Genomic DNA, 26078 nt, shown 5'->3' on the forward strand with positions numbered 1-26078 from the left:
GCCAGGCGGTCGGGGCGAAGGGCATTCACTGGAGGTACAAGCTTGTGAGTGACTCCTGAACACAGGGCCCCTTCCCCTTTTAAGGACCTCCTCCTCATGGCCTGCGACTGGAGATGACTTGGCTGCATCTGGTGGGTCACACTCCACCTTGGGCAATGTCCATGCTCTGGGTGTGTGAGTGCTGCCTAATGAGAGTCCCAGACACCTTGTCTATCTAGGAGCTCTTCTGATCTTCAACCAGCCCCTTCATCCCACAAGCATTGCGGGGGAGGGGGAAAGCCACTTCACAGGCATTCAGAGAGGAAGAGGAGACAAAAATGGGAATGGGGGAAGTATAACAGACCTATTGAGCATAGAAATCACTGCTGCTCCTACAACAGCAGGGACAGGCCACTCGGAGTTGGGAAAAATTAAGCCATCATGTTTCTGCCTGGTTTTGAACCAGGAACCTTTTGCGTATTAGGCAAACGTGATAACCACTACACTACAGAAACTCTGGTGCAGGGCTCTGCCCTTCCCTTCATAAGAACAGAACAATGGCCAGACCAAAGGTCCATACAACCCCATATCCTATCTGCCAACAGTGGCCAATGCCAGGTGCCCCAGAGGGACTGAACCTAACAGGCAATGATCAAGTGATCTCTCTCCTGCCATCCATCTCCACCCTCTGACAAACAGAGGCTAGGGACACCATTCCTTACCCAGGCTGCCTAATAGCCATTAATGGACTTCACCTCCATGAATTTATCTGCAAAAATAATGAGGAGTACTTGTGGCACCTTAGAGACTAACAAACTTATTTGAGCATAAGCTTTCGTGGGCTAAAATCCACTTAATCAGATGCTTACAGTGGAAAATACAACAGGAAGATATATATACACAGAGAACATGAAAAAATGGGTGTTGCCATCCGCACTATAATGAGAGTGAGCAGTTAAGGTCAGCTATTATCAGCAGGAGAAAAAAACCTGTAGTGACAATCAGGATGGCCCATTTCCCACAGTTGACAAGAAGGTGTGAGTAACAGTAGGGGGACAAATAAACATGGGGAGATAGTTTTACTTTGTGTAATGACCCACCCACTCCCAGTCTTTATTCAAGCCTAATTTAATGGTGTCCAGTTTGCAAATTAATTCCAATTCAGCATCTCTCGTGGGAGTCTGTTGTTGAAGGTTTTTTGTTGTAATATTGCGACTTTTAGGTCTGTAATCGAGTGACCAGGGAGATTGAAGTGTTCTCTGGCTGTGTTTGAATGTTATAATTCTTGATGTCTGATTTGTGTCCATTTATTCTTTTATGTAGAGACTCTCTGGTTTGGCCAATGTACATGGCAGAGAGGCATTGCTGGCACATGATGGCACATATCACATTGGTAGATGTGCAGGTGAATGAGCCCCTGATGGCATGGCTGATGTGATTAGGTCCTATGATGGTGTCCCCTGAACAGATATGGGGAGAGAGTTGGCAATGGGCTTTGTTGCAAGGATAGGTTCCTGGGTTAGTGTTTTTGTTGTGTGGTTGCTGGTAAGTATTTGCTTCAGGTTGGGTGGCTGTCAGTAAGCAAGGACTGACCTGTCTCCCAAGATCTGTGAGAGTGAGGGATTGTCCTTCAGGATGGGTTGTAGATCCTTGATGATGCACTGGAGAGGTTTTAGTTGGGGGCTGAAGGTGACGGCTAGTGGGGTTCTGTTCCTTTCTTTGTTGGGCCTGTCCTGTAGTAGGTGACTTCTGGGTACTCTTCTGGCTCTGTCAATCTGCTTCTTCACTTCAGCAGGTGGGTAGTGTAGTTGTAAGAACGCTTGATAGAGATCTTGTAGGTGTTTGTCTCTATCTGAGGGGTTGGAGCAAATGCGATTGTATCTTAGAGCTTGGCTGTAGACAATGGATTGTGTGATGTGGTCTGGGTGAAAGCTGGAGACATGTAGGTAAGTATAGCGTTCAGTATGTTTCCGGTATAGGGTGGTGTTTATGTGACCATTGCTTATTAGCACAGTAGTGTCCAGGAAGTGGATCTCTTGTGTGGACTGGTCCAGGCAGAGGTTGTAGGTGGGATGGAAATTGTTGAAATCATGGTGGAATTCCTCAAGGGTTTTCTTTTCCATGGGACCAGATGATGAAGATGTCATCAGTGTAGCACAAGTAGAGTAGGGGCATTAGGGGACGAGAGCTGAGGAAGCGTTGTTCTAAGTCAGCCATAAAAATGTTGGCATACTGTGGGGCCATGTGAGTACCCATAACGGTGCCGCTGACTTGAAGGTACACATTGTCCCCAAATGTGAAATAGTTATGGGTGAGGACAAAGTCACAAAGTTCAGCTGTGACATTATCAGGGATACTGTTCCTGACGGCTTGTAGTCCATCTTTGTGTGGAATGATGATGGAGCGTCTACATAGCCAGACAATCCTGCTGTCAGGGTGCCAATGCCTGAGATGATGGGGCATCCAGGATTTCCAGGTTTATGGATCTTGGGTAGCAGATACAATAACCCTGGTTGGGGTTCTAGACTGTCTTATTGCCAAGGGACGGAGAAACTCGGCCAGCAGCAGGGGGTGCATAACACCGCCCTAGTGTGGGGGTGACAGTGCCTCCAAGATCCTGACACCCCTATTGGTTCCACTGCTGGTTGTTTTCCTTTTCCGGTGGGACTTTGGGCAAGTTGCCCCCCCCTCTAGGGCTCTGTTCCCAGCAGTCAAATGGGGATTTCGTACCTTCCGGCTATTGGAAAGTGCTGGGAGAATCCCCCAGCCAAAGCTGCTCTGACAGCGCTAAGCAGCATCTGACCATTCAAGGTCGGAGCGCACTGCCCAGGAGGAGGAGTGTTTGGCTCTGGGGTTTCACTTCAGCCCAGTCTAGAGAGAGGGGCCCAGCCATGGGGTTTGGCTCAAGAAGACCAAGTCTCCAATTTGTTATGGGCGTTTTGAATTCCAGTCCTGAGCTCCAAAGTGCTTGGTGTCAGCTGCACATTTTAGAAGCATGCTCTCCACTCCATTTTCCAAATCATTCATGAAACTATTGAATAGTACCGGACCCCGGACTGATCCCTGCCGGACCCACTAGGTCCCCCCTCTCCGTTGGGCAGCCAACCATGGAGAAGGGCCCTTGGAGTCTGGGCTTTCAACCAGCTCTGCCCCCACATGTCACTGATTGCATCTAGACCGCATTTCCCTGGTTTGCTTGTGAGAATGTCCTGCGGGACTGTGTCAAAAGCCTTAGTGACCCCAAGATAGATCCCATCTACTGTTTACCCACCTCCACTAGGCCTGGAGGTACAGAGAAGGGAAGTGACCTGTCACCAGATGGATCAGACTGAACAGGTTTCAGACCTCGAGGAGGCTCTTACCTTCTAAACAGGGACGGTTGTTTTCTAGTAAAATCACTACAAGGGAAGGAGAAAACTCGAAAGAGGTTCCTCCTGGCGCTCACGTCCGTGAGCCCGAATACTCTCTCAGTCCTCAGAGAGACCTGGAGAAGGAGACTTGCTGGAGCAAAGCCACAGGGGTCTCTGAGGTTTCTCTGGCCCCTCGCCCCGTCCTGCCTGGCTGATGTCAGCATCTCTCTGTGAGGTCACCACCTCCCCACCACCTTGGACCAATAGTCTGAGGTCCTGCAAAAGGCCTTTGTGATGTCACTGCCACACCCCTCCCTTGCTGTGCCAATGTCCTGCTCCTGGCCAGGCACTTTGGAGGTTTGAGCTACTCCCTGGGGATCACCCCACTCGAGGAGCGTTCGTTCTAGGCAGCAAGCCGGCTAGACAGGAAAACATCAGACGCTGCTCCCAGTGCTACACTCAGTTTTTCAGAAATTAGTCGACTTTATGGCCAGAAGAGACCATTAGAGCATCTAATCTGACCCCTGCATATCACAGGCCTCCTGTAGGACACAAGAGCTACTTTTGGGGCAAACACATTCCAGAAAGGCATCTGGTCTTCATGAAATGACATCAGGAGATGGAGAATCCACCACTTTCCTTGGTAGCTTGTTCCTGTGGTGAATCATCCTCGCTGTTGAATTTTTTGTGCCTTAGTTGTAATATGAATTTGTCTCTTTTCACCTTCCAGCCATTGGGTCTTCTTATGCCTTTCTCTGCTAGATTAAAGAGCCCTTAAATACCCAATCTTTTCTCTCCATTTCAGCACTTCAATGAAGTCACCTTTCAATCTTCTTTTGATCAGCTAATCAGGTTGAGCTCTTTCAATAGCTCACTAGAAGGTATTTTTCTCCAGCCCTCAGAACATTAGGTGGCTCTTTGCTACCCCAGCTCCAATTTCACAACATCTTTTTCAAATGAGGACACCAAAACTGGAGGCAGTATTCCAGTATCAGTCTCCCTGATGCCGTGTCACCTGCTGTGACGTTATTGACATAATCTGTAACTGTATAGATCACCGTTGTGACCACTGTTCTATATTTGCAGCCAATATTACAGAGAAGTGGTAATGTAAGGGGATCTATGGAGAGGTTCTGATTGGCTGATTATAATGATGCTATCTCTAGATGGGTATCGTTTTTTTGTAATTGACATTATGAATATTGGCTCTATGCTGCCTGTATTTCAAACTTGTGCTCTGCTTCAGGGAATGATACCTTTGTTTAATTGATGAAAACATAAACTAGACACTTAGAGGATTGGAACTGATTTCAGCTGATGGACAGGTTTGCTAGGTTTTTATGCATTTGGACAGTGAAATATTGAGTGTTCACATTCATTTCAAGCATCCTTGTATGGTGGAGCTCCTGAACATAATGAAAAAGAATTTTTTTTTCTTTTTTTTTAAGAGGGCATCTGGGTTTGAACAAAGGACCACTTGATCTGCCATCAAACACTCTATCACTGAGCTATACCCCCATTACAACAGGAATATGGAATTGTGGTCTCCAGGACTTTGAAGGACAGACCCTGCTTCATCGAGCTCCTTTGTCATTCGCAGACCACAGGTGGTTTTAAAAATGGGGTTTGATTAAACTTCTTAAATGTGGTAAACACCACAGCTTGCACACCCACTGATATAGCTTCTCCCCATGACAGAGCTGCCACCTCCTGGGGAAGTGGATTGACTACACCAACAGGAAAACTCTCCCCCCTCAGCATGGAGCAGTGGTTCTCAAGCTGTGGGTCAGGACCGCAAAGTGGGTCGTGACCTTGTTTTAATGGGGTCACCAGGGGTGGCATTAGACTTGTTGGGTCCTGGGGCTGGAGCCAAAAGTCTGAGGCCCCCTTACCCAGGGCTGAATCCCTCAGGCTTTGCCCTCCCCCCCACAAGTGGAGGGGCTTAGTCCCTCTTTCCAGGGCTACGTATTAAGTTATTTTGGCAGAAGGAGGTTGCAGTGAAAGGACGTTTGAGAAACCCTGGCATAGAGCATCTCCATTACTGAGCTGCAGCAGCCTAGACTCACTGTTTGAAACATTGACCTGGCCTTAGCCTCTGAATATGTCTAGGCTTGGCTCCCTATGGCACTGTTGTGATCAGACCCTGGAAGTGCAGCCATGGAGACACCACACACCAGCCTTGCCGAGCTGGCAAGGATCAAACCTTCACAGAAAGACCCCCATGGTTTTCTAGCCCAGCTACCTAAGGCCTCAGCCACAACCAGTTAACACAGGGGCCTTTCTACACTCTGGTTCTGTTCTCACTGAAGGGTCATTACAAATTGTTTGCTCAGACCAGCTTCCCCAGCACACTCACTGCTGTGCAGCTCTGTACGTGTGGCCATGGCTGAACAGCAAGAATTCCTGCCCATTTCCCCAGTGGCTGGAGCATGGCTACAGTGTGTTTGTGGTTAATGATGTTGCTGTAGATTGTTCATTCCCTGCCCTGGCAATTCAGACAGTCCCTTTTCCCATTGTATTGCCAGCACCTCTGGGAGTCCAATAACAGAGGCAGGTTTTCTCTGGGCATTGAGATTTTTGAGGGCGTTGGTGGCTACTTTCTTTCCTCACCCTGGAGTAAACTCAGCTTTTTATTCCATCCTTGATGGTTCATGGAATAACAACAGCAGCATGAAGAGGAGAGTGAATATCTCACTGCCAGGGGGAAGGTGGATGCATCCCCTCTGTCTGACCATTGCCATTGCAGGAGAGAAGGTTTCAGTGGAATCGAATGCCCTGGCTCAGACAATAGACACAGGGAGGTTTTGCTGTTCATGGATCTGTGCAAAGGAAATTGTGTGTCTGTGTGAAAATGAGGAGGGATATGAAATGCCCATGTGGTGGTGCCTAAGGCAAAAGGGAACCCTAGAGGATTAGATTAGGATAAGTTCTCAAGCAACATGTTTCTTACTTTGTCCATCTGTTAGTTTTGATTATTATCGATGGAAAGATTTTGCCATTGGGTCATGTGTTTACATAGAAATTGACATTTACCAACAAATACGTAATTCTTCCAAGCCTGCCTAGTCTGCCGGTGGTGAGTTTAGAGGGACACACTCACTCTTCCCACCCCGCATGCCAGGCCTGTGCTCTCCAGAATGTCAACTTCCCACAGAGCTGGGATCCTTCCCTCATCTCCCCCCAGACCACTGCCCCACCCCCACTTCTGGGGTCCCCTCCCAACACTGTCCAACTCCCCTGCTGGCAGGATCCCTTCCCATTCCTTTCATTTCCTGCCTCCCCTCTGAGCAGAAGCTCTGCATTGTTCCCACAGTGGGAATTGAACCCAGGCCGCCTGGGTGAAAAACCAGGAATCCAAATCACAAGACCATATGGGACTTGTATAGTCATTAGCACATTTACACATTCACACCCAATAATTCAAAGTAGCCATTCAAAAAAACTTCTAAAACAGACTTCAAAGAGAAATTGCAGAGTTACAATTGATTTGCAAACTTAACACCATTAATTTGAGCTTGAATAAGGACTGGGAGTAGCTGGCTCGCAACAAAAGCAATTTTCCCTCTCTTGGTATTGACACCTCCCCATCAATTATGGGGAGAGGACCACATCCACCCTGACTGAATTAGCCTTCAACACTGGTTCTCCCCTTGTACGGTAACTCCCGTCACTTCATGTTCCAATCTATATTTATGCCTCTATCTGCAATTTTCACTCCATGCATCTGAAGAAGTGGGCTTTTTACCCACGAACGCTTATGCCCAAATAAATCTGTTAGTCCTTAAGGTGCCACCGGACTCCTCATTGCTTTAAATTCTAAGCTGATCTTAACCCTTTCAGTACCCTTACAAACTTAGATGCTTCTCACCACAGGCTGGCTGGTGGCTTTTCAGCCAGGCTCTCCCCTTTCATCAGCGCTTCAGTTGCTTGGTGTGGGGGTGTCTGTAGACGCAGGTGGCAGAGAGAGATAAAGCATGGCAAATGTCTCTTCTTTTATCATGTCCTTTCTTCCCTCATGGCTTTGCCCCCCCTTCAGAGTCAGGTGAGCATCACTGCGTCTCTCCAAGCAAGTCTGAGCAATTCCCCTGGGGTGTCCTCATGCAGGTGAGTCATTGCATTGTAGCTCCCTTGCTGGGCAATGGCTGTCGATGGGTTGTTTGACACCCTGTCCTGGTGTTGGTTACTTTCCTTGCTGTTGCCACTGGGGAGCTAATATTTGGCTGACTCCCCCACCTTACAGCACAGTGACAACCACACTGCACAATTCTCATAACTTCATATGCATGAATGGTATACATCTATGGGTAGAGAAGTGACTTTCAGCAGATCATATCCTTTCCCTGATACCTTACAAGTCATGCTCTCTATGTAAGATCACGATGATTATGGGGGTTACAGCCGCTCCCCGAAAGGTATAGAATGTCACACTGAGATTCTATTTTCCTTTGTTCTGTAACAGCATTACAGAGATCCAGTGACTGACCAATGGCATTTCCAAGTGCTAAAATAGCAAGCGATGTCGGTCTCTCATTGGCCATCAGCGACTGAAGATGTGGTTTAATGAGCTGAAGCTTCAAGGCGAGGGTGGCTCTGTCCACTGCCTTCCGTTGCACTGCTGGGCCCCAAGTCTGTCACCACTTTCTCCAGGTTTGTCCATCAGTCTGTGCCAGGGTGAGCAAAAGCCAAGCAGATGGAGTTTCTGTAGTGTAGTGGTTATCACGTTTGCTTAACATGCAAAAGGTCCCTGGTCCAAAACCAGGCAGAAACATGCTGGCTTCCTTTTCCCAGATCCCCTTGCTGTTCAGGAAGGCCTCCTCCTTCTCCTATTGGCCTGTCCCTGGGATAACTCCAACCCCTGCATGACAGAGGGTGCTGACAGCAGTGGAGAAAGCACCTTGGCGTCAGGCTGGAGAACCTAGAGGAGTGCGGCGTGTCACCTTTTGGAGGCTTGAGGCTTGGCCTCCTCTGCCCTGGGAGGTTGGCCGGTGGAGGCCGGCTCTTCCTGCTGGCCTCCTCTGCGTGACTTGCCAAAGGAGGAAGTGAGGCAGGAATGGGGCAAAAGAGGAAAGTCAAGCTGAGAAAGGCAGGGCAGAAAGTAAGCACATCATTGCGGCTAAATGGGGTTAGTAGAGCATCACCATTCGTTCTGCAAAGCCGGGGGAGGTGCGGTTGGCTGCTGGGAGGCAGAATCCTGTGCCTGCCTGTTGGCATCCCAGGGATGGCTCCTTGCAGCCCAGGAGAAGCGGGGTTCTGGGGGGAAGGAAAAGCAGCAATGGTGAGGCTGAGTGGGCTCCTTTCTGGCCAAGATGGTGGGTCAGGGAGTTGCCTGTAAGCCATAAGTGGACTTGGTGGAGTGAAAACCGCTGCTCCATTCTGGCTGACCTGGGGGAGCCATTAATGACTTGGGAGTGGAGGCAGGGCACTGGCTGTGAGCAAATGGGATCCAGGAAGCCCCAGCCTGCCCTTCCAGGGGCCGAGTCGTCTTCTTCTCTCCTGCCATGGGGAGCCCGGCCTAGAGCCTGCCCAGCATGCACTGCAGCTCGAGCATTAAGCCTTCCTGTGGCATAACCGAACTACGGCCTAGCGTAATAAGGTGTAAAGTTTAGATTGTGAATTTATCTTTAATTTCCATGGTAACTTACTTTGATCTTTTATGCCTACCACTTATAATCCTTAAAACTCCATTTTTCCGTAGTTCATAAATCTGTTTTATGAAACTGGTGTATTTTGCTTGAAGTTCTTGGGAAATCTCAGCTCCATTACAAGGCTGGTTCATGTACTATTCACAGTGAGGGAGGGGTGGACTCTGCGTAATAAACTCACTATTGTGTCCTACAGGAGGCCTGTGATATGCAGGGGGTCAGATTAGATGCTCTAATGGTCTCTTCTGGCCATAAAGTCGACTAATTTCTGAAAAACCGAGTGTAGCTTTGGGAGCAGCGTCTGATGTTTCCCTGTCTAGCCGGCTTGCTGCCTAGAACAAACGCTCCTTGAGTGGGGTGATCCACAGGGAGTAGCTCAAACCTCCAAAGTGCCTGGCCAGGGGCAGGACATTGGCACAGCAAGGGAGGGGTGCGGCAGTGACATCACAAAGGCCTTTGGCAGGACCTCAGCCTATTGGTCCAAGGTGATGGGGAGGGGTGACCTCACAGAGAGATGCTGACATCAGCCAGGCAGGACAGGGGCGAGGGGCCAGGGAAACCTCAGAGACCCCTGTGGCTTTGCTGCAGCAAGTCTCCTTCTCCAGGTCCTATTCCCAACTCTGCCACTGACTGGCTGTGTGACCTCAGACAACTCAATTCTCCTTTCTCAGCCTCAGCTTCTCCCTCTTTCGAGTAGGGATAATAATGTTCCGCTCCTACCTACTTCACAGTGCGTGGAGGCAGGCTCGGCTCTAGGTTTTTTGCCGCCCTAAGCAAAAAAAAATTTGGCTGCCCCTATCCCAGCCCTGGGCTCCCCCTCACACCCTCCTGCTGCCCGAGCCCTGGGCTCCCCCCAACCTGCACCCGCTGCCGCAGCTCTGGGCCTCCCCAAACCTGCATCCCCGCTGCCACTCCACCCCTGGGCTCTTCCCCCGCCCAACCCACACCCCCCTGCCATTCCAGCCCTGGGCTCCCCCCCCACATCCTGTGCTGCCCCAGATCTGGGCTCTCCCCTTCCCCCCCCACCAATGCTCCCCAACCCACACACCCCCTTCCGCCCCAGGCCTGGGTGCTCCCCCCAAACTGCACCCTCCTTCCACCCCAGCCCTGGGTCACTGGTAACTTGCTCCCAGGGCGGGTCATTCAGCAGGAATTTTGGATGTGCACAGAGCACAGACAGGATTGGTTCCCATATGGTTACAGAACTGCAGTAAAATGGAACAATTTTCAGCTTGTGTGATTGGAGGATACCTGGATGCATATTATAAGACTGTCCTCCATAAATGAGGAAAAGTTGAGGTGCCTTTATTATTCTTTGTTTCTATGGGGAATTTGCCAGTGCAATATCACTGTTTTCCTTTCAAACAAACAAAACTAGAAAAAAATGGCAATGGCTGTTGAAAATAGCAATTCCAGTCCTAATAACCCCTGGGAAGCATTTCTTGCTCAATTTTATCCTACTTTTTCTACAGCAAATGACAGTGGATCAGTATTTTTGATTTGGGAGAAATGAAGTAACAGCTGCCCAAATTGAGCTCCAGCACTCCTGAATTTTGAGGTGTTCAAGTCTGGAAGGCAGGTGCTAGATTCTCTTTCTGAACATTAGCTAAATTTGGAAAGGAAAAGTCAATTTCTGCTTCCATGACTCAGAAGGGGAAATCCTTCTACGTGCCTGGTACTGTATCTAGATGTAAGTGGGGGAATGGTCCTGCTATTGTGGGGAACTTTCCTGGCTTCTGCACTACCCCGGTGAAGTGGGCTGGCAAAAGGAACTGAGTCCTCGCTCCCACTTCCTTTACCCAGAGGCCTCCCTGCCCTTGAGGACTCCCCTTCCACTCTCCTGTCTGGCAGAGTCCTCGTAACCCCAACAAGGCCTGGCCCAGGATTCCTGGGGGACTTGACCCCCCCAACCCTTCTGTGGTCACCCAGGACAGGGGCTAGGGTGTCCCTCTCTTTGCACTGCGCACCTTCCTGACCCACTGATCACATCATACAATTTAAAGCAAATACAAGTTATTTAATTAATAAAATTTAAAAAATAAGAAAAAATGGGAAAGGTAAAAGGAAAACACATCACCCCGCTCTGTGGCAGGGACCATCACAAAAAGTGTCTCTGGACATCAGGGCACTTCACAGTCTGTTCTTTGTAGGTCCCAGGCCGCTCCTCATGCCCTGGCTGTGCTGCAGGGACGCTGCAGGTTGGACACTTGCTCTGGCGGTGGCCACACACTCTCTGGCTCTGGGTGGCAGGACCCTTCTCCCCAGCATCACCCCCGCCCTGTCAGGGTTACGATCCCCCTCCAAGTCTGGCCTGCAGGGCCTCTTGGCTGAGGCGTCTCCTTGTGCTGGGCCCACTGCCCGGGGTCCCCCTCGCTCTCCCCAGCTGCTCACCGCACCCAGCTCCGGACTGCTCCAGCTCCGCTCTGCCTCAGCACGGCTGCTGCTGCTGCTCTGCCTTCAGCTCCCTGGGCTGCTTGTCTGGCCTCTCTGGCTCCAGTTGTTACAGCTCTGCTCCCAGGGCAGGGCTGCTCTCTCTGGGCTGTGCTCTGGCTTTGGGGCTGCAGCTCTGCTACCATCAGCTCAGCTTGGGTCCCCTGCTCTCTCCTTAGCTCGGCCCCACTCCATGTGACTCAGACAATTCCAGCTCACAGGGAGGATGGGACCCCCCTGGCCTCCTGACTCCTTGAATAGCCTGCCTGCCCTGTCAATCAGGCTGACCTGGAGCATTGGTCTCTCCACATTGTTCCTGGGGACTGTCAGTCTCAGGCTCCTGATTTCCCATCGACCCCTCCCTTTTTAGTGCTGGGAGCTAGCAACCAAACACCCCCACTGAATGTTAGTAAGGGGGCAACAGTCCCCTTACATAAAGCATCTAAATCCCCTGGGCACAGCTCGCCAGGGCACAGCTTGGGAGCTGCACTGGGAATCCATCCTGCAGGAAATCCCTTCCCCCCTCTGCTAGCTTGTGTTTTGTTACAGCCCTGGAAATAATCCCGCTGCCTGCATGTGTTCTGCAGAGAACAGAGGAGCAAATTCTCTCCCTGTTCACTCTTCCACAGCCATTAAAGGACGGAATAAACCCCCAGCAGCGCCCTGCCCCACAGAGTCCCCCTGTGTAAGGAGAGAGATGTGCAGTGACTAGGGCTCCAGCTCAGCGTCACCAGGTTTATATAACTTTTGGTGATGCCCAGAACTGGTCCAAGTCCTGCCCGTCCTTCCTTGCCGCCCCCCCAAAGCACTGCGGGGGAGTTTGGGTACATGAGGTGCAGGCTGTGGGCTGGAAAGGGGGTTGGGGTGCAGGGGAGGTGGGGGGTGGACCCTGGGAGGGAGTTTGGATGTGGGCTCTGGGCTGGGGCAGGGAGTTGGGGGGCAGGGGTGGGCTCTGAGAGGGAGTTTGGCTGTGGGCGGGGTGTGTGATCTGGGCTGTGGCAGAGGGTTAGGGTGTGGCACCTATTTTGCGCAGCTCCCGAAAGTGACCCACACCCCGATCTGGCAGCAACTCCTACATGGAGGAGGCCCGGGGGGCGTGGGTCTCCTGGCACCACTGCCCGCTGGCACCACCCCTGCAGCTCCCATTGCCGCAGTTCCAATGGCAGAGTTGGCACTTGGGGTGGGGGCAGCGTGCGAGAGACACACCCCACGGGGGCCGCAGGGATATGCCAGATGCTTCTGGGAGTGGTGTGCCGTGCGGAACGAGGGTGGGCAGGAATCCACTTTAGTCCTGCTGTGCTGCCGGTAGTGGTGGCAGGAGCCCCCGGGCCCTTTCAAATTGCCCGGGGCCAGCTGCTCAGGCTTTCTGACTTCCTGATGGGGAAGCAAAGGGAAGGCACATGTGCCCCTCATGAGCAGTTCTGGGGAGTCTTTTTGGGGCTCCTGAAGTAGGCAGCAGAGAGGTGCAGCCCCACCACCAAGTCTGTTTCACTGGAGGGGAGAGGGGGCTGCAGGGTGATCTCCCACCTCCGTGCATCCAGCAGCCTGTGCTCCCCCCTGCAGTGCTGGAGCCTCCACATTTATTTATTGACAAATAAAATTTGCAGAATTTTAAAATATTGTGCACAGAATTTTTTTGGTGCAGAAGCTCCTCAGGAGTGAGACTGACTCAGGGAACCTCCTTGGATTGTCACTGCTTGGTGAACCACTCAGCCACCACACCAATGCACAGAGAGTGCCAAGCCCCACTGCTATGTGGGGCTGGGGGCTGGGGTCGGGTCATACACATTCAGACTGTGCGCTCCCCCCGCTACAAACCGCTGCTGATTTCCCAGTTAGGACATTAGCTGTTACCGATAAGGTTTGTCTGTGTTGTTGTTTTTTTATCTCATTGTTAGGTGTGAGAAGTATGAACAGTTCAATAGGTTCAATGAGTTGGTTAATAAGATGTTTATGAGGTAAATCACTGGCTTTACAATAAGATCCAATCTGGAGCATATGAACTATTGAACCCTGGACTCCATCTCTGAGAGGGGACTTGTTTACCATCAGGGGACAGGCTCAAACCAGTCCAAACCGGTTTTTCCCGCCAAAACCAGCCCTCAGCGTTCCATCTCCTCAGCACTTTTCCCGCCACAGAAGTGATATAAGGACGTGTTCAGGGCCTGCGCGGGGCCGACCCCCCCCAGCGACGGCCCCTCCACGGTCGGGTCTTCCCAGTGCTCCCGAGCCGGAGAGTGACGGGACCACGTTCGGGGTTCGATATATCGCGTCTAGATGAGACGCGATATAACGAACTCCGGGAAGTCGATTGCTACCCGCCGATCTGGCTGGTAGTCTGGACGTACCATCAGAGTCAGCAGCTGTTATGCCCCCACTGAGCTCTCTGGTCAGGTGTCCTAGCGCTGGAAGCCTCCTGTTTAGATCCTAAAATAGTGTTTTTGCACCGGGGGGGGGGGGGCTGAAATTTTGGACCAGACATTGTAGCTCCACCGTTATTTTACTGAATTGCTTCAAAACAGCAAGTCAAGAAAGTCTCCTAAGTGCCAGGCTCTCTGCCCTGGAAACAGCTGCCCCTGCTCTGCAGGAGTCTGTGCGTTCCACACAGCAACGTACACACCTGCTCCACACTGACGGGGGGTCAGACAGTGACAGGGTTGGTAACACAAATACTTCAGACTATTAACTCCAGGTCCCTTCCTTTCTTTAACCCAGGATGTGCCAGTCAACTGGTAACCATGGTGTTATCTTCACCTTAAAATACCTCTCAGGACATTTTCTGCATGACCTCCACCCCCTGCCCTCCCTGCAGCCAGCCCCTGTCTCCAGCCAGCCCCGCACGCCCCGGCTCCAGCCAACCCCTGCTGCACCCCCCTGCCCTGCCCGCAGCCAGCCCCTGTCTGCAGCCAGCCCCGCACGCCCTGCCCTGCCTGCAGCCAGCCCCTGTCTGCAGCCAGCCCCGCACCCCTTGCCCTGCCCGCAGCCAGCCCCTCTCTGCAGCCAGCCCCGCACCCCATGCCCTGCCTGCAGCCCTGCCCGCACCAGCCGCCCGCACCAACCGCATCCTCCTTGCCCTGCCCGCACCAGCCGCGTCCTGCCCGCACCAGCCGCGTCCTCCTTGCCCTGCCCGCACCAGTCGCGTCCTCCTTGCCCTGCCTGCAGCCAGCTCCACACCCCCAGCCCACAGCCAGCCCCTGCCACACCCCCTGCCCTGTCTCCAGCTAAGTCCTGCCGCACCCCCCTGTGGCCCCACCCAAAGCCAGCCAGCCCCCACACACCCCCAGCCGTGCACAACCTGCCCTGTCTCCAGCCAACTCCTGCCACACACCCCTGCCTGAAGCCAGTCAGTCCCACACTCCTCTGTCTCCAGCCAGCCCCGCACCCCTTGCCCTGCTTGCAGCCAGACCCTACCTCCAGCCAGCCCCTGCCCTGCCTCCAGCCATACCCATGTCCACTGGTGCCCTGCAGTTCCCAGGGCAGGAACCCTGCACACCTGCTTCAATGAGGGGGGCAGGGAGCAGCTGGAACCCACACATGTGCACACCCGAGGGTGACCAGACAGCAAGTGTGAAAAATCAGGACAGAGGGGGGGGGGTAATAGGATCCTAGATAAGAAAAAGACCCCAGAATTGAGACTGTCCCTATAAAATTGGGACATCTGGTCACCCTAGCACACTCCCAGGTCTCCTGAGTTCCATTGCTGGGTTTCCTATTGGTTCCACTGCTGGTTGTTTTCCTTTTCCTGGGGGACTCTGGGCAAGTTGCTCCCCCCTCTAGGACTCCGTCCCCAGCAGGCAAATGGGGATTTCATACCTTCCCACTATTGGAAAGTGCTGGGAGAATCCCCCAGCCAAAGCTGCTCTGACAGCGCTAAGCAGCATCTGAGCATTCAAGGTCAGAGCGCACTGCCCAGGAGGAGGAGAGTCTGGCTCTGGGGTTTCACTTCAGCCCAGTCTAGAGAGAGGGGCCCAGCCATGGGCTTTGGCTCAAGAAGACCAAGTCTCCAATTTGTTAAGGGCATTTTGAATTCCAGTCCTGTGCTCCAAAGTGCTTGGTGTCATTCGCACATTTTAGAACGATACTCTCCACTCCATTTTCCAAATCATCATTCATACTGTTTACCTACCTCCACTAGGCCTGGAACCCTGCCAAAGAAGGAAAGAGGATTGGTTTGGAATGATTTGTTCTTGACAAATCCATGCTCACTCGTCCTAAGAACCAAATTATCCTGTAGGTGCTGCTGACAAACTGAGTGTTTAAGAATGTATTGCAGTATCTCTCTAGCTATGGAAGTGAGGCTGGCTAGTCTGCAAGTCCCAGGGGTCTCTTTGTTCCCCTTTGAAAGATAGGTCCTGTCTTGTTCATGGATGGGAAGATGTTCTTTTTCAGGGATCTCAGACGAGAACTGGGGCACAACACCTGGTTTGTTAAAGCCACAAAAATGGAGGCAGGGACCTCTTCTCTCCTGCTGGCAAAGAACCCCAGGTACCTAAAAGACAGGGACTCACATCCCTGAATGGGCTTTAGAAAAGGCAGTGGTTAAAAAGTTTGGCCCCGACCATTTCTTGTTTCCACAGACTAGACATTTTAGCAAACTTTAGAATTCCTTGGTGCTAAAACACCGTGAAACTCTCCTTTCTCCTTCACAGAGGGCTTTATCGCCCCTTCTCTCACTCAGGCTCCCGACTGCCCAGAGTTCGAGAACTGTCCCTGTTCCCATTGGACAGATGGGGAGGAGCCTGAGGTATAGAGAATGGAAGTGACCTGTCACCAGATGGATCAGACTGAACAGGTTTCACATCTCGAGGAGGCTCTTACCTTCTAAACAGGGACGGCTGTTTTCTAGTAAAATCACTACAAGGGAAGGAGAAAACTCGAAAGAGGTTCCTCCTGGCGCTCACGTCCGTGAACCCCAATACTCCCTCAGTCCTCAGAGAGAGACCTGGAGAAGGAGACTTGCTGGAGCAAAGCCACAGGGGTCTCTGAGGTTTCCCTGGCCCCTTGCCCCTGTCCTGCCTGGCTGATGTCAGCATCTCTCTGTGAGGTCACCACCTCCCCACCACCTTGGACCAATAGGCTGAGGTCCTGCAAAAGGCCTTTGTGATGTCACTGCCTCACCCCTCCCTTGCTGTGCTAATGTCCTGCCGCTGGCCAGGCACTTTGGAGGTTTGAGCTACTCCCTGTGGATCACCCCACTCAAGGAGCGTTCGTTCTAGGCAGCAAGCCGGCTAGACAGGGAAACATCAGACGCTGCTCCCAATGCTACACTCAGTTTTTCAGAAATTAGTCAACTTTATGGCCAGAAGAGACCATTAGAGCATCTAATCTGACCCCCTGCATATCACAGGCCTCCTGTAGGACACAAGAGCTACTTTGGGGGCAAACACATTCCAGAAAGGCATCTAGTCTTCATGAAATGACATCAGGAGATGGAGAATCCACCACTTTCCTTGGTAGCTTGTTCCTGTGGTGAATCATCCTGACTGTTGAATATTTGTGCCTTAGTTGTAATAGGAATTTGTCTCTTTTCACCTTCCAGCCATTGGGTCTTGTTAGGCCTTTCTCTGCTCGATTCAAGAGCCCTTTAATACCCAATCTTTTCTCTCCATTAAGGCACTTCAACACTTCAGTGAAGTCACCTTTCAATCTTCTTTTGATCAGCTAAACAGGTTGAGCTCTTTTAATAGCTCCCTAGAAGGCGTTTTTCTCCAGACCTCAGAACATTTGGTGGCTCTTTGCTGCCCCAGCAGAGCAGTTTGCAGGGACCACTGGAGCGGTTCATGGAATGGCTGGTGGAGCGGAGCGGCTCAGACTCCCTGCTTGCGAGAGGGGAAGTTTTGCCCCCTAGAGGCGCCCGGGGTGGGTGGTATGTAATTGTCCCAGGTCACTGGGTGGGGGCTCGAGCCAGTTTTGCGTTGTGTTATTGAAACAGAACCCCTAGATACTGAACCCGGCCCTTGTTGCTGCCAACTCAGAGGGGCAGAACGGTTACAGGAATTTATCACACAACCCTCCCTGCTCCCCAGAGCCCCACGGGGAGAAGCTAGAGAAGGGGGAGTCATTCCTCCCCTGCGCTCCCATTAGAGCTGCTAGGGCTCCTTCCTGCCAGCTGCGGGGGAGTGCTCTGCAGCTCCCACTGTGGGAGGTCCACCCAAAAATGTGGGGCTGAAATAGTGCTCGGGCAGTGATCCCCACCAGTGACCTGGGCCATCCTTTGGGCTCTCTGGTGAGAACCCTCCGCCTCAGTCTCTACCCTGATTGGCTGAGCAGGGGGTTATTGACAGGGAGGAGACTCAGGTCCTTGTTGTTCTCTTTTAAGACCAAGGAAATAAGTCAGAACCAGTTCTATGTTTGATGAATTTTGCTGCTTCTCTACATTAATGGTCTCTGAGCAGTTCATGATTCTCTCTGACATTGCAGTTCTCCTCAAATACTTGCTGAATAATTCGTGTGCACTGTTGTTGGTCTGGAGCTCGATTACAGACCTAAAAGTCACAATATTACAACAAAAAACCTTCAACAACAGACTCCCACGAGAGATGCTGAATTGGAATTAATTTGCAAACTGGACACCATTAAATTAGGCTTGAATAAAGACTGGGAGTGGGTGGGTCATTACACAAAGTAAAACTATTTCCCCATGTTTATTTGTCTCCCTACTGTTACTCACACCTTCTTGTCAACTGTGGGAAATGGGCCATCCTGATTATCACTACAAGTTTTTTTCTCCTGCTGATAATAGCTCACCTTAACTGCTCACTCTCATTATAGTGTGGATGGCAACACCCATTTTTTCATGTTCTCTGTGTATATATATCTTCCTGCTGTATTTTCCACTGTAAGCATCTGATTAAGTGGATTTTAGCCCACGAAAGCTTATGCTCAAATAAGTTTGTTAGTCTCTAAGGTGCCACAAGTACTCCTCATTATTTTTGCAGATAAATTAATAGAGGTGAAGTCCATTAATGGCTATTAGGCAGCCTGGGTAAGGAATGGTATCCCTAGCCTCTGTTTGTCAGAGGGTGGAGATGGATGGCAGGAGAGAGATCACTTGATCATTACCTGTTAGGTTCAGTCCCTCTGGGCACCTGGCATTGGTCACTGTTGGCAGACAGGATATGGGGTTGGATGGACCTTTGGTGTGACCCAGTCTGGCCATTCTTCTGTTCTTATGAAGGGAGGGGCAGATCCCTGCAACAGAGTTTCTGTAGTGTAGTGGTTATCACATTTGCCTAACATGCAAAAGGTCCCTGGTTCAAAACCAGGCAGAAACATGATGGCTTAATTTTTCCCAGCTCCTAGTGGCCTGTCCCTGCTGTTGTAGGAGCAGCAGTGATTTCTATGCTCAATAGGTCTGTTATACTTCCCCCATTCCCATTTTTGTCTCCTCTCCCTCTCTGAATGCCTGTGAAGTGGCTTTCCCCCTCCCCCTCCCGCTCCCTCCTGCAATGCTTGTGGGATGAAGGGGCTGGTTGAACAGCTGGAAGATCAGAAGAGCTCCTAGATAGACAAGGTGTCTGGGACTCTCATTAGGCAGCGATCACACACCCAGAGCATGGACACTGCCCAAGGTGGAGTGTGACCCACCAGATGCAGCCAAGTCATCTCCAGTCGCAGGCCATGAGGAGCAGGTCCTTAAAAGGGGAAGGGGCCCTGTGCTCAGGAGTCACTCACAAGCTTGTACCTCCAGTGAATGCCCTTCGCCTGGACCGCCTGGCCAGTGGTTCGCTGCATTGCAGTTCATCGTGCCTCGGGAAGACTTACCTTCAACACACTGTCCATCACGGCACTGTGGGACACTTACCTTGCAGAATCCTGTGCCTGCCTCTTGGCTTCCCAGGGGTGGCTACTTGCAGCCCAGGAGAAGAAGGATGGTTCTGGTGAAAGGAAGACAAGCAAAGCACTGGGAGGAAATTTGGGTGTGGGCGCTGTGCTGGGGGTGGGGGTGGGGTGCAGGAGGGGTGGTGCAGCTCCCAAAGTGACTGGTACACACAACCCTCTGGCAGCAGCTCCTAGATGAGTGGGGCCAGGGGATCTCCGTGTGCTGCTGTCTGCAGGTGCTGCCCCCAGAGCTCCCATTGGCTACAGTTCCTGGCCAATGGGAGCTGCAGAGTTGGTGCTCGGGGCAGGGGCAGCACGTGGAGACACTCCCCCCACTCCAGGGGATGCTGGGACATGCCAGCCACTTCTGGGAGCGGCACGGAGGGACGGAGGTAGAGTGGGCATGGAGCCACCTTAGTGCTGCTGGCACATCTCTGCACACGCATTGGGGAGGGGAGCAGAGGGCCTCCATATGCTGCCTGGGGTAGGGACAGTGTACGGAGCTGCCTCCCCTCCCGGGTCTATTCCAGGAGTGGGTGGGTGGGGTCTTTTGGCCTGCAAGGTGCAGCAGGTCGGACTAGATGATCACACTGGTCCCTTCTGACCTTAAAGGCTCTGAGTCTAACAGGGAGAGGGAAGTAAAGGAAATTTAAAAAAAAAATGAACCAAGCATTGTAATACCAGGATGACTCCAACTGCTCATTATATAGTCCCACCCCTTTCTTCCTCCACTGGGTGTTTAATGACCTGTTGGGTTTTGGGACACCGGTTTTCTCATTCCATTGATAAACTGATACAAGGTGACTGAAACTAAACCAATTCCCAGGGAAGGAATCATCACATCATTGCATTGGCTAGGAATCAAACCCAGGTCAACTGCTTGGAAGGCAGCTATGCTCACCACTATACCACCAATGCATCTGGTGAAAGTCTCTGATTTTTCACACTTGGTGTCTGGTCACCTTACTTCTCAGCATGAGGCAAATGTCTCTGTGGTCTCTGCCGTTCATGGTGGGGAGTTTCCCCACTGATAACTGTTCTTGCTGGGTTGGGGATGCGAGAGAGAAGAGGCGTTTATTCTGTTTCATTCCTCTCCATTTTCTGTTCCTCCCCTTCCCTTCCAGGGTCCTCCCTTCCATTTCAGACTGTGCAGTGACACCCTCCCCACACCCAGGACTCTCGAGCCTCTGGAGCAGCACGATCCCATGAGATCCTCAGTGACCAAGGGTCTTTTCCAACTTCCAGGAGACCCCAGCTTGAGTCTAAAGGAAGCTCTGTTCCTTCCTGGGGATCCTCTCTCCCTTCATGGAGATCAAGATCATGAAGCCCCTGCCTTGCCTCCTGCGTCTGAATTAATGTCCCATTTCCCACTATCTGCTCGAAAGAAACAAATGTTTCTAACCCAGGTGAGCGGCGTTAATTCAGCTGGAATCCTTCACTCACATTCCTTAGGCGATACAGACTCTCTGTGACACAGACTGACTGGGGTTCATCTCTGCATGTCCCCAATGGGGAAGGAAAGACAGTGAGGGGGAAAGAAGATGGACAGAAGGAGTCAAATGGGGCTAGACCAGAATAGGACATTTTCTGCCTGTTAAAATGTACTCGACTCTAATTGCTTAAAACAAAACAAAAACCCACCAGCTTCTGTTTGAACCATCAGCTTTTCACAGAGCAGCCAAAGTGGTGAAGCACAGACACACATAACCACCTACAGCCCAAGTTTGTCTAAGAAGCACCTATAGTGGCTCATGCAGGAGGAAATACAGCTGTGGGTGTGTGTTCAAGCCTCATCCAGAGCATTGGTTTTCATTAGCCACGGAGCTTCCCCCACTCGCTTTGCCCAATTCACATGGAAAGTGCCATGGGAGGGTGATGAGAGTAAATTCTAAACTCTGAAATGCGGCGGTTGGCCCAGAGATTGGGATAAGGGGTTTGAAGAGAAAAAGCTCTAAGAGTATAAAACCAGACAGTCTCCAGGGGCAGATTCAGTACAGCGCCTCAACAGGGAGCCATTTGCGGGAGGGGGTTTCACTCCCTCTGTTCAATGTCCTGAGAGGTATTTTAAGGTGAAGATAACGCCATGGCTAACAGGTGACTGGCACGTCCTGGGTTAAAGAAAGGGACCTGGGTTAATAGTCTGAAGATTTGCGTTACCGTCACTGTCTGACCCCCCTTCAGTGCGGAGCAGGTGTGTACGTTGCTGTGTGGAACGCACAGACTCCTGCAGAGCAGGGGCAGCTGTTTCCATGGCAGAGAGCCTGGCACTTAGGAGACTTTCCTGAGTTGCTGTTTTGAAGCAATTCAATAAAATAATGGTGGAGCTACACTGTCCAGTCCAAAATTTCAGCCCTCTAGTTCAAAAACACTATTTTAGGATCTAAACAGGAGGCTTTCAGTGCTAGGACACCTGACCCGAGAGCTCAGAAGGGGGTGTAAGAGCTGCTGACTCTGAGGGTCCCGAGCTAAATCCACTTACAGGGGGAAGTGTTTTGATTTATTTGATTGATAATGAGCACCAGCTACCAGGGGAGAAGCCCTGGGAGTCGCTGCCACTCCAGCTGCGGCCCCCTCCCCCCCCGAATTTTGCCTAGGGCGCCCGAAACCCTGGCGCCGCTCCTGGCTGTTCTTATGTTCTAACTGCTGGTTATGGAAGAGACGATCTTTCAGGCTACACAGAACTGAAGAAGTGTGTGGGGTTAGCTCCACAGCTTGTCTCTTTCACCAACAGAGGTTGGTCCTCTGCAAGCTCTTACCCTCACCCGCCTTGTCTCTCTTGAATAGCGTAGCTGAAGTCGAAGTATCTTAGATCGATTTACCTCTCGTCCTCACAGCGCAGGATCGACGTCTGCGGCTCCCCCTGTCAACTCCGCTACCGCCGTTCGCACTGGTGGAGTTCTGGAGTCGACAGGAGCACTTTCGGGGATCGATATATCACGTCTAGATGAGATGCGATATAACGATCCACGAGAAATCAATCGCTACCTGCCGATACAGCGGGTAGTCTAGATGTACCCACAAAGCGAAGAACACATGTTCCATGATTTCATAGGGCAGAGTTTTATGCAATAGGGAACTTTCCCTGTGTGAATTTGACAGGTGGATCAACATAGAGACACATTGTGACCCTTCTCAGGGAGCTGAGGGCTGTGAATCTCTTGTTGCCACCTATAATAATAATAATAATAATTAGAGATATACCAATCTCCTAGAATGGGAAGGGACCTTGAAAGGTCACTGAGTCTAGCCACCTGCCTTCACTAGCAGGACCAATTGTTGCCCCAGATCTCTATGTAGCCCCCTCAAGGACTGAACTCACAACCCTGGGTTTAACAGGCCAATGCTCAAACCACTTAGCTATCCCTCCCCCTGACCTACCACTAGGAAGAGGGAGTTTTCCATTTGGATGTTAGTGACCAAACTCACCAGCCTGCTGGAACTCAAGCACCCTCCTCTGAGCTACAGCAGCCACCTTAACCCTTGAGTTCCTTCAATGTGTCCCCCTCTGGGGTCCAGCCCGGGTCACCAGATACTCGGTGAAATCCCAGATCCTCTCTTCCCCAAGTATCTCAGGTTACTAGCTTTACTGTGGACCATTGCTACTGTATCTCACACAGCACCTGAGTACAGTTATCGAACAAGCAAAAAATGTATTTAACAACGGATAGAGATTTAAAGAAACAAATGTGAGTGATGGAAACCAACTGTGACCAACTAAACAAAGGCAGAAAGTGATAGAATAGAAAGGCCAGCACAAAAAACAAACAGAGAGAGGAACAATAAGATACTAAAAGGACAATGCTTGGAACTCTCCCTTTCTCTCAGTCTTTGGATTGATGGGTACTAGAGCTGTAGCAACAGTTGAGGAACCAGGGTAAATTAAATCTAATTAACTTTTCAAGATTAGCCATCATTTCCTGTATGACTAAAAAAACACAAAAACAAGACAACTTTCAGTTTTCCAAAATAATTCACATTATCACACAGTCTCTTACTCTTTAACCAATAACTTCACTTATCATTTCATTTTAATTGGTAACAACAACATATTCAAAGATCACAAATTCTTTTCATATATGTTAGGGCTTGGCTACACTTGAGAGTTGCAGCGCTGGGAGTTACAGCGCTGGTTGTGCAGCTGTGTAGGAACAGCACTGGTGTGTGGCCACACTCACAGCTACCAGCGCTGCAGTGTGGCCACATTTGCAGCACTGTTGGGAGTGATGCATTATGGGCAGCTATCCCAGCGTTCAAGTGGCAGCAACCTGCTTTTCAAAAGAGGGGGGTGGGGTGGGGTGGGGTGGGAGGGGGAGGGGGAGAGGGAGAGGGAGAGAGAGAGTGTGTGGATTTTTGGAGCTGACACTGTGTATTAGCTCCCTGCCCTGAAAATCAGAAAATTTTCCAAACCCCTTATTCTGCAAACAGCCTGCAGACCAGATAAGAAGCATGGACTTTCTCCCCCCCCGTTTCTCTCATCAAACACTCAACCCCTGTGAATGAGGTAGGCAGCGGGTTCTCTCATTTGATTGTTCACAGTCACTTACAGATTGATCACAGCAAACAGGAGCTGTGTTTGTTTAGATAAGCAGCTCCTGAGTTCACAACAAAACAAAGAGAGGCTGCATAACAAAACAAAAGAGAGTAATTTACTTTAAAGCATTCTGGGATATCTCCTAATACCCTGGAGGCCAACAACAGCGCTGGTGTGTGTCCACACTTGATGAGCAGCGCTGGATCACCAGCGTTGCACTCGTTATACCCCAAGCAGACCAGGTGTTCAGCCAGCGCTGCAGCCAGGGAGTTGCAGCGCTGGATGTGCCTTGCAGGTGTGGACAGTTACTAACTGCAGCGCTGGAAAGCCTCCACCAGCGCTGCAACTTGCAAGTGTAGCCAAGCCCTTAGTTTGCTTTTAATCCCCATTGCCAATAACTGAACCCTTGTTCTTATTGTGGTTTGTCCCAACGTCGGTCCCAACCACTTCTGTGAGTTCATATATCTCAGGATCTTCTGCCATATGTGTTGGTAGAAGGAGTCTTCTATGTCGGAATGTTTGCATTATGGAGAAAAATACCTCTCTTTTCACATTTTTTAATCTTTCAAAGTAGGAGGAGGTAGAGAAGTAATGAAAATGCATAAAACAAAAGGGAAACCTCTCTGGTCTACACTAAAGACATTTATCGGGATAACTATATTGCTTAGGGGTGTGAAAAATCCACACAGCTGAGCAATGTAGTTACACAGCCCTAACCCCCCGTGTAGATAGTGCTACATGAGCGGGAGAGCTTCTCCTACCAACATAGCCACCGCCGCTTGCGGGGGCTGGACTAATCAAGTCCGATGGGAGAAATCTCTCCCATTGGCTTAGAGCATCTGTTATTGCAGTGCTACACCAGTTCAGCTACATTGGTGCAGCTGTGCCAACATCAGCTTAATTGTGTAGCCACAGCGTCAGACACAAAACCATAGTCTCAGGACTCAACATGTGTGTATCTGAAAATCTGAAATTGGAGGCTGACAAATGCATTGCCTCATTGGTTACCATCATTTCTACAGCCTGAAAGTCCTTGTTACCCAATCAGGCAGCCAGTTTGGGATCCACTGTCCTATGAAGCACTCTCTTTGCATCCAAACAGTGAAGGATGACTGTTCTCAATCTAACCCTGGCATACTTTGGAAGTGTAATCAGTGACACTGAACTAGGAAGAGGAGTTGTACAAACAATTTTCCTTGGGTCACCATAGCTTCCTTTACTGGGGTGGAAACCAAGAACTGGGTGTGGAATCTTTCAACCTCAGCTCTTTCCAAATCCTTGTTTTTGGATAGGGTAGATTTACACTTCTCTGAAGAAGAATACTTTACAAAACCACTTAAAATCTCAGCAGTGTTAATGAGGAATGGCTTCCTGAAACATGCCCAGCTTTTCTTTAATTCAGTGGCACAGGTCCAGGGAAGGGACTGGATACAGGCCTGGATCAGAATCTTCGTTAGTTACCAGAGCTGGAGATTCTATTCAAACATGGCTATTTTGCTGAAGATATTACATTTTCAACACTGGTTTCATTTTATACACATCTTTAGCACCTACAAAAGGATAAATTCAACCAAAAACTTCACTTCTATTTCCTCAACATCTGTGTCATGAAGGGCTGCATTTCCCATACCATAGGATTAGCTAGGAGAGATCTTCTGTAGGGCCTGGGTTACAAATGGTCTGGGAACCAGACACACGGGCATTTTGCCTAGTTCAAAACCACTTACCATGGAATTCTCTTCCCAGATCATTGGAGACAATATTGCCTTAAACAACTGAAATACACTGTGATCAGATGCACTTCCTTCAGTTAGTTGGGGTTCTGCTGTTGTTCACCATTTCTGAGTGGAGATTTTAAATCACTGCTGTTTCTTTGTTAGCCTGTCCAGTAAATTAGAGAGTTCTCTCCTGTTGATAGAACTGCACTTCAGCTTTCTCCATGTCATCATGGAGGGATGGGGAAAAAGCAAAGCTGAAATCATAAATGAGGACTTTAGCAAAGGGTCATTGTCTTACATTCTTCAATAAATCTGAGCTACATCCTATCAAACTGAACTAATATCCAATTGGGTGACCAAACAGCCTTCAGGAAAGATAGAAACCCGCATCACAGAGAGACAATACATGACAAAGAAAGTGTCAAGTGAAATTCCAGAGCAGGTTACATCTGATTATTCAGAGTCGGGACAAGAGATTTTCCCACCACATTGTCCTCTGATCCATTCAAACCTGCTTCCCTCATATCCCTGTCTCAATAGTCAGTTATGTTATTTACAATTTTTTTAGTATCCCAGCATGCCCATAATGAGGGAAAAACAGCCCTCT

The 26078-nt window shown here is 50.4% G+C and overlaps 4 non-coding genes across 4 annotated transcripts; 2 read left to right on the forward strand and 2 right to left on the reverse strand.

Moving 5' to 3' along the window:
• Nucleotides 1-421: 421 nt before the first annotated feature.
• On the reverse strand, nt 422-494 carry TRNAI-AAU. Its single transcript has one exon. It is a non-coding gene; the product is annotated as a tRNA-Ile (tRNA).
• Nucleotides 495-8024: 7530 nt separating this feature from the next.
• Nucleotides 8025-8097, forward strand: TRNAV-AAC. Its single transcript has one exon. It is a non-coding gene; the product is annotated as a tRNA-Val (tRNA).
• A 10505-nt stretch (nt 8098-18602) lies between these two features.
• Nucleotides 18603-18675, forward strand: TRNAV-AAC. The gene has a single exon. It is a non-coding gene; the product is annotated as a tRNA-Val (tRNA).
• A 1393-nt stretch (nt 18676-20068) lies between these two features.
• TRNAG-UCC lies at nt 20069-20140 on the reverse strand. The gene has a single exon. It is a non-coding gene; the product is annotated as a tRNA-Gly (tRNA).
• Nucleotides 20141-26078: the final 5938 nt, after the last annotated feature.

Source organism: Mauremys mutica, unplaced genomic scaffold, assembly GCF_020497125.1.
Source record: "Mauremys mutica isolate MM-2020 ecotype Southern unplaced genomic scaffold, ASM2049712v1 Super-Scaffold_100036, whole genome shotgun sequence".
NCBI classification, from domain to species: domain Eukaryota; kingdom Metazoa; phylum Chordata; order Testudines; family Geoemydidae; genus Mauremys; species Mauremys mutica.